Genomic DNA, 6220 nt, shown 5'->3' with positions numbered 1-6220 from the left:
AGTGAAGAATCAGATGCCAGAAGATCTTCAGAGAGGAGCTGGGGGTGTTTAAGCTTCATCCATCATTGCAGCATCACAAAAGTAGAAAATGCAGGGGGAGAATCTCTGGGGAAAAAATAAACCTGAGGTTTGAGTCTGTCAGGTCCTAGCCTTACACATGGCCTGAGGGTTGGTTTGAAATAGTTTGATTTTGACATGCAGCAAAGAACTTTGTGTTTTGGATTCCAGTAGGACAGTGAGATCACAGTTGGACATAACAGGGTACGTTAATATTCTCATTTGCCTCCTAAAGAAACCAACCTGGACAAAGCCAGACTCTCGTGTCTCAGAGTTCTGTAGGACACTTCTTTGGAGGGTTTGTGCCATTCTGGATAACCAAAATGATTAAGGCACACAGAGAACTTGCAAAGTAAGATCTCTCTGGGTCATTAGGCCAGACACTTGTGCAGCCAGAAGGGCTACGAAAATGGCCTGTGGTTTAAACATGATACTCTTAACTCCCTGCTATAGCTGGTACCCCTGTAGAACACTGTAATTTGATTTACTATTTGGTTTTCTGTCCTACAGTTGTTGGCAGCTTCCATACAGATCCCTTGTTTTAATGTTTATTTGCATGTTTAATTACTCTATAATAGCACAATAATTACCATGTAGCTACAGAGGAATTACATGGTTGTCTGTAGTCTGTAAACCAGTGTCAACCTCCTCTGCAAACAAATAATTATGCAGCTAACATACCTGTTTAACTTCCACAGGAATTAGCAGAGGAACAGGAGAAATGTGAAACATGCAGTTGCTGGGTTTGTCATTAAATATTTATAATTGTTTTATAAGTAGTGTGCAAAATTCTTTAGTTCCTTGATTTCTTTTCCTACCATAACGTTAGACAATACGATCTGGAACCAGGGAAAATACTGCTGTGGAATTAAAGCTGCTAAAGCCGGGCTCTGTAACCACAGGCAGTGTTACTTCAGTGTTACATTCGTCCTGCAGCTGCAGGTTGTGGTCAAACAAATGAAAGTGTTTCCGAACAACTTCCCATGTGCTCTGTCTGCAGCTGTGAATCCTGGGAGCTCTCCTGGAAGCGGGAGGGAAGCCACGAGGTGGCAGTGTGCCCCAGGAAATGGAGCGCTGCCACCTGCCCGGCGCTCCGGAGAGCAGGAATTCAGCCCGGAGATCCGGCTGGGGACACTTGGCCTCTTACGGGAGCTGAGGTAGGATTCCAAGCACCTTTTCCCTTTTAAGAGTGTCAGTTTGTTTTTCCAAGGCTAAAGAAAAAGCCGTAGGGGTGAACATCTCCACCTACTGCATTGTTTCATGCCAGTGAATTCCTTCAGTGTTTGCTTCAGCTTCAAACGCTCCCTGTGGATTATTTGGAAAACTTGTTGCCTTGTGTTTCCCCTTTCCTCCCAGGGGATCTGCTTCCCCACAGCCGGTTTCTGTACATCCAGTGTTGCTGGTGCTCAAGGTACGAGAGATGGAAGGAGCATTCCAGATTCTGACCCAGCAACCCCTCTCCTCCCCTTTGCCTGGCTTGGGGTGGGGAACGTTTCCAGACCATGATCAAGGAAGGACTGTGTTTCTTGGGTACAGCAGGACCTACTGATGTGCTGTCCAAGCAGTAATGTACTGGTGATGGAGACAAACTGGTTTTATCCAGTATAAATCAAGTGGCAGGTCTGGATTATCCCCAGGGATGCTGGGAAACAAAATCCTGCACAGTTCTTCCTCCAGAAGGGTGCTGAGTTTGTTTCCAGCTGTGTTGCTTTGGGGAGGGCAAAATGGGCTAATTTCAGGGTAGCTCTGGGTTCTCCTGGCACTGCAGGACTGGTGTGTGCCCGGCTGTGCCTGCTGCTGCACCTGGCACAGGAGAGGGCTGTGCGAGGCAGGGCATCCTGGTGGGATCCTGGCGGGGTGTCGGAGCAGCCTCTGGCCTTCCCCTGCATTGGCTGTGGCCTGAGGAACACCACCCACAAACCACTGCTGTCAGGTCTGCCACAGCAGACCTAGTTCATACTCAGCCTCATTTCTCTGAGGGAAGGAGGATACTTGGCTCCCTGCTTTTTTTATGAAGTCAGCCCATTTATTTGCTCTTCAGAAAGCCTCTTTACAGCCCCTTCAGGACCAGTGGCGTGTGGCTCTGGGATGGGAGGCAGCTCCAGGGCTGAGTGCTGTGCCAGGACAGCTCTCCAGCAGCGGGGATGTCTGCAGTCCGACTCTGCAAATCCCCATCTGGGGGAGACAGCAGCAGAATTCAGAGTTTGACTGTTACCCAGCCCAGCCTAAAGCATTAAGACATGTTGGTGCAGTGCAAGGGGAATGTTAATCTGGCAGAACAAATGCTGTGAGTTATTGTGTGTTTGCTAATCTGGGGGCTGCCGATTCCCCCCAGAACGTCTCCCAGGCTCTTTGGCCAGGAGAAGCCCTGGCTGTACTGCCTCTGGGCACCAGGTGGCATCACGACGGAGCGCTGGGAGCTGGCAGGGAGCACAGGCAGGATGAAGCTTGGCTTTGAGTTTTTCTGGGCATGGTTCCAGGCAATAATATCTTTTCCTAGCAGTTGTGAAGGATCTGAACTTTGGTTCGCATGAGAAGCTTAAAAAAGCAACTGTTTAAAAACTCGAGTCCCTCCTCTGTCCTGCCTGGTGCTCGAGGCAGTGCAAGGCTTCCGAGCGGGCACGGGCTGGGCATGGGAGCCCACCAGCTCCCTGAACCTGCTGGGCCTGCTGTGGGGCTGGGGCTCTCCCAAATGGACCTGGAGCTGGGGTCACTGCCTGCCCACTGACAGCATGAGGCAAGCAGGGCTCTAAGGACATCACGGTCCGTCCTGGCCTCAAGGAGAGCAGGAGCAAACACCTCGGAGCAGCACTGAGCACCGTTTGTACCCAGCTCTGGGCAGTGCTGCAGAGCCTCGTGGCACATCTCCCATGGCCACCTCTGGCCACCTTCTGCGGGTGGTTCTGCCCCTCTGACCATTCTGCCGTGTTTTCCAAAATGTATTGGTTCTTTTGCTGTTTGAGGATTTGTATGTGCAGTTGCAAAGCTTTGAAATGCACGGTGGTGTCCCTCAGAAAGCATTCAAGTGTGAGGGTTTTTTTCTGTGGAACAAGTCATCCCTTTAATTCTGGCTCTCTAGAAATGACATTAGTGCAAAGCGAGGATGTTCCTGCACAGCCCCTCGGAGGGGCAGGTAGAGAGGAGAAGTTGCACACTGCCAAGGTACCCCTGAGCTTTCAGCCACTTGATTTGAAACAAATGGTTTTCCTGTGGATTGATAAGGACTCGGTTCAGCACAGGAACAAACAGCAAAGCTGATGTTCTCTCACACACAGTTGTGTCCCTCGAGAGGAAAGCGAGCTTCACCAGCCCAGATGATTCCAAAGGAGTCGTGGGGCTGGGCGGGGAAGTCAGAGGCACTTTCCTGAAGAATAGAGCCCATAGTGTCTGCGCTGCAACACTGCTCCCCTTCTGTCCGTCTGTCTGTAGCTCTTTGTTATGTCAACATCTGTAGCTGTGAGTAAATAGCAGCAGGGCAGAATGCAGCTTGTGCTGCCGCAGCGCCGGCTGGGCGCGGGCCAGGGCCCGGCGGGGACTGTGCCGCCTCTGTCTGCGCCCGGCAAAGGCACCCAGAGGGCTCCCAAACCCCTCGGGTGGGATGAATGGGATTGCTTGGTGCTCCATTGACTGTGCAATCCGGAACAGCCTCTAGCAGCCCTGGGCAGAGGCTGGGTTGCTGCAGCCTCAGCACCTGAGGCTGTGAGTGTGGCAGGGCACGAGTGTGGCAGGGCATGAGTGCTCATCTAGGTAGTCTGTGAAAAACATCCCTGTATTCTCTTGTCAGCTCCCATCAGGAATCTTTTGGGCTCTGCTGATTCTTATTTATAAAAATTGTAAATATTTGTGGTTGTATAAATGCTCGGAACTATTAGGAGGAGTCATTTTACCAGTAAGGACTGTGCAGTCCTACTCTGCCTGCCCGGTGCCCCCTGCTCTCAGCCAGCTGTGGGCAGAGGGGCTGTGGAGCTGTGTCGGAGCGAAGGAGAGCTCTGTGGAACCAGGCAGTGAGGGAAGGGGGCTGCCTCCATCTGCAACCTGCTTGTAGCGAGGCAGGAAGCCAAAGGCAGAGGGTCAGGGGCTGTAGGGGGGAGCTGCTGGGAGGGGCTCTCACGGGCCCCAGAGGTGCCGAGTGGGAGATGGACAGCGAGGGGCTCGCTGGCTTGGTGGCTCCCAGGGACCCCCAGTTGTCACCAGCTGCAGGAGGGACACAGTGCAGGAAGATGTCTTCCCTGAGCACTCTGCTGAGCACCTGGAGCAGCCACACAGTGCTGGGTTCCTGGGGCATTTCCCTGCTCAGGGAGCTGCTAATGAGCAGGTGATCAGCTGTGTCAGTGCAAACTCAGAGCTCTTTCCACAGGAGAAATAAGGTCACAGGTACTTGCCAAGGAACTGTGTTGTGAACTATTAGTTACACTGCAAAAGTAAACTTTGGAAGCTGTGCTTTGTCTCTCTTCTCCATTGGCTACTGTTGTATCTGGAATCAAAAAGCTGTTTTCCCTGGAGCTGTTTCTGGCAGCCCTGGCCTCTTCTGGGCAGGGCTGCTTTCCCTGGTCCTGCTGTGTCAGAGCTGTTCTGCTTTCCAGGCTCAGTGTATCTCCTGTGGAAGTTCACCTTCCAGGTGGGTTTGTGTGCTTGCAGCATCTCAAGGCCGTTGGACAACCCCACTGTGGCACGAGGTGCTGTGCAGGTGAGTGGTGGGAGCCAGTGGATCCCTGAGTGCTGAGGAATGCGTTGGGCAAAGGGCAGGCAGGATCCCAGGGACCTGTCCAGGGCCAGGCAGCAGTTCTGGGCATGGAAAAGGGCTGGAGCTGGGGTGAAACATGCTCGGATCAAGTTTTGGTTAGACTTGGTGTCAGACTGTGTCCTGGAGCTGCCTTTGAACAGAAGCACAGTGCCAGTGGCTGGGAGGCTGCTGAGGTGAGCAGCTTGTGCCACACACCGAAGGGCACGTTTGCACCACAGCTCACGGAGGCTGGATCAGCTGTGCCACCATGGAGGCACATGTCTGTGCATCCACACGGCTCTCCTGCCTGGCAGGTGGGAGCTCTGGGGTCCCTCAGTGCTGCTGGAGAGGTGGGTGTCAGCCTGAAGGAGATGTGGCTGGGTAAATATGCTCATGTTCTACTGTTTACAGAACACTTAATTATTTTTGATAGGTAATTAGTGTTCTGTGTTTTGATGTTTTTACATCGATCTGATACGTGCTACCAGAGACTGTACACATGGAGTAGGGTGTTCTTCACTTGGTCAGGACCTTCACCTGTCTTTGTTCTGGTGGGTTCAGAGATGCTGCGCCAGGCCCACCAACCATTCTCTTGGTTCCAGCTGATTTTTTTCTTCCTTTGGAGTCTTGACAGTAGATTTTGCTTCCATTGAGCAATAAGGGGAAGACTTAAAAGCACAGAGGACTGTAAGGAATCTCATTGCACTGGAAGGCTGGGTGCCTAATTGCCCTTTGTGCCATTAAAAAAAATCTCTCCATATGCGTTTTGTTTTGTTTGTGAGCTTTTCCCTCCCCACACGGGCAAAAATCGATTGATCAATGTTTGTTACAAAGTTACGAACAAACGTCTCCGGGCTCTTTGCTGCATTGATGTCTCGCAGTGTGTTCTCCTTGCTAACAAAATTAGTTGCAAAGTCAGCAGGAGGTTGGGAGAACAGAGCATGGGGTTTGTTTGCATAGCACACAGCCTGGCTGCTGCTTGAATAACAAACCCTGCCTCGCGCACACATCTGACCACGGCGCCGGGGCTGGGTTCTGTTTTAGGAATTGTTGTTTGAATAAAAGGTCATTTACTGCCGTACTGAGGGGAAAAACAACGGCATAAATGTACAGTGGTGTGCAGCACACTGGGGGTTTTCAGTGGGGCACAAAGGGGGTGGTGTGTGGGAGCTGTAAACAGCCCGCGGGCACAACCACGTGTGAGAGGGGCTGGGGGTGCCAGCTGGGGGAGCGGGGGGCTCACACCTCCGTGGGGCACAGTGCCAGAGAGCTGGGTGTGTGGGGCTCACACCTCCGTGGGGCACAGTGCCACAGAGGTGGGTGTGTGGGGCTCACACCTCCGTGGGGCACAGTGCCACAGAGGTGGGTGTGTGGGGCTCACACCTCCGTGGGGCACAGTGCCACAGAGGTGGGTGTGTGGGGCTCACACCTCCGTGGGGC

At 52.5% G+C, this 6220-nt stretch overlaps 1 long non-coding RNA gene across 3 annotated transcripts in view; it reads left to right on the top strand.

Moving 5' to 3' along the window:
• Nucleotides 1-1060: 1060 nt before the first annotated feature.
• LOC108640591 overlaps nt 1061-6220 on the top strand; it is a 57455-nt gene continuing 52295 nt past the window's right edge. For all 3 annotated transcript variants that reach the window (XR_003915977.1, XR_003915979.1, XR_003915978.1), the window contains exon 1: nt 1061-1214. This is a non-coding gene — a long non-coding RNA (uncharacterized LOC108640591). The remainder of the gene's footprint in view (nt 1215-6220) is intronic.

This window comes from Manacus vitellinus, unplaced genomic scaffold, assembly GCF_001715985.3.
Source record: "Manacus vitellinus isolate BGI_N305 unplaced genomic scaffold, ASM171598v3 scaffold_38_pilon, whole genome shotgun sequence".
NCBI lineage: Eukaryota > Metazoa > Chordata > Aves > Passeriformes > Pipridae > Manacus > Manacus vitellinus.
The sequence above is the reverse complement of the archived record's forward strand: the minus strand, read 5'-3'. Positions and strand labels throughout refer to the sequence as shown.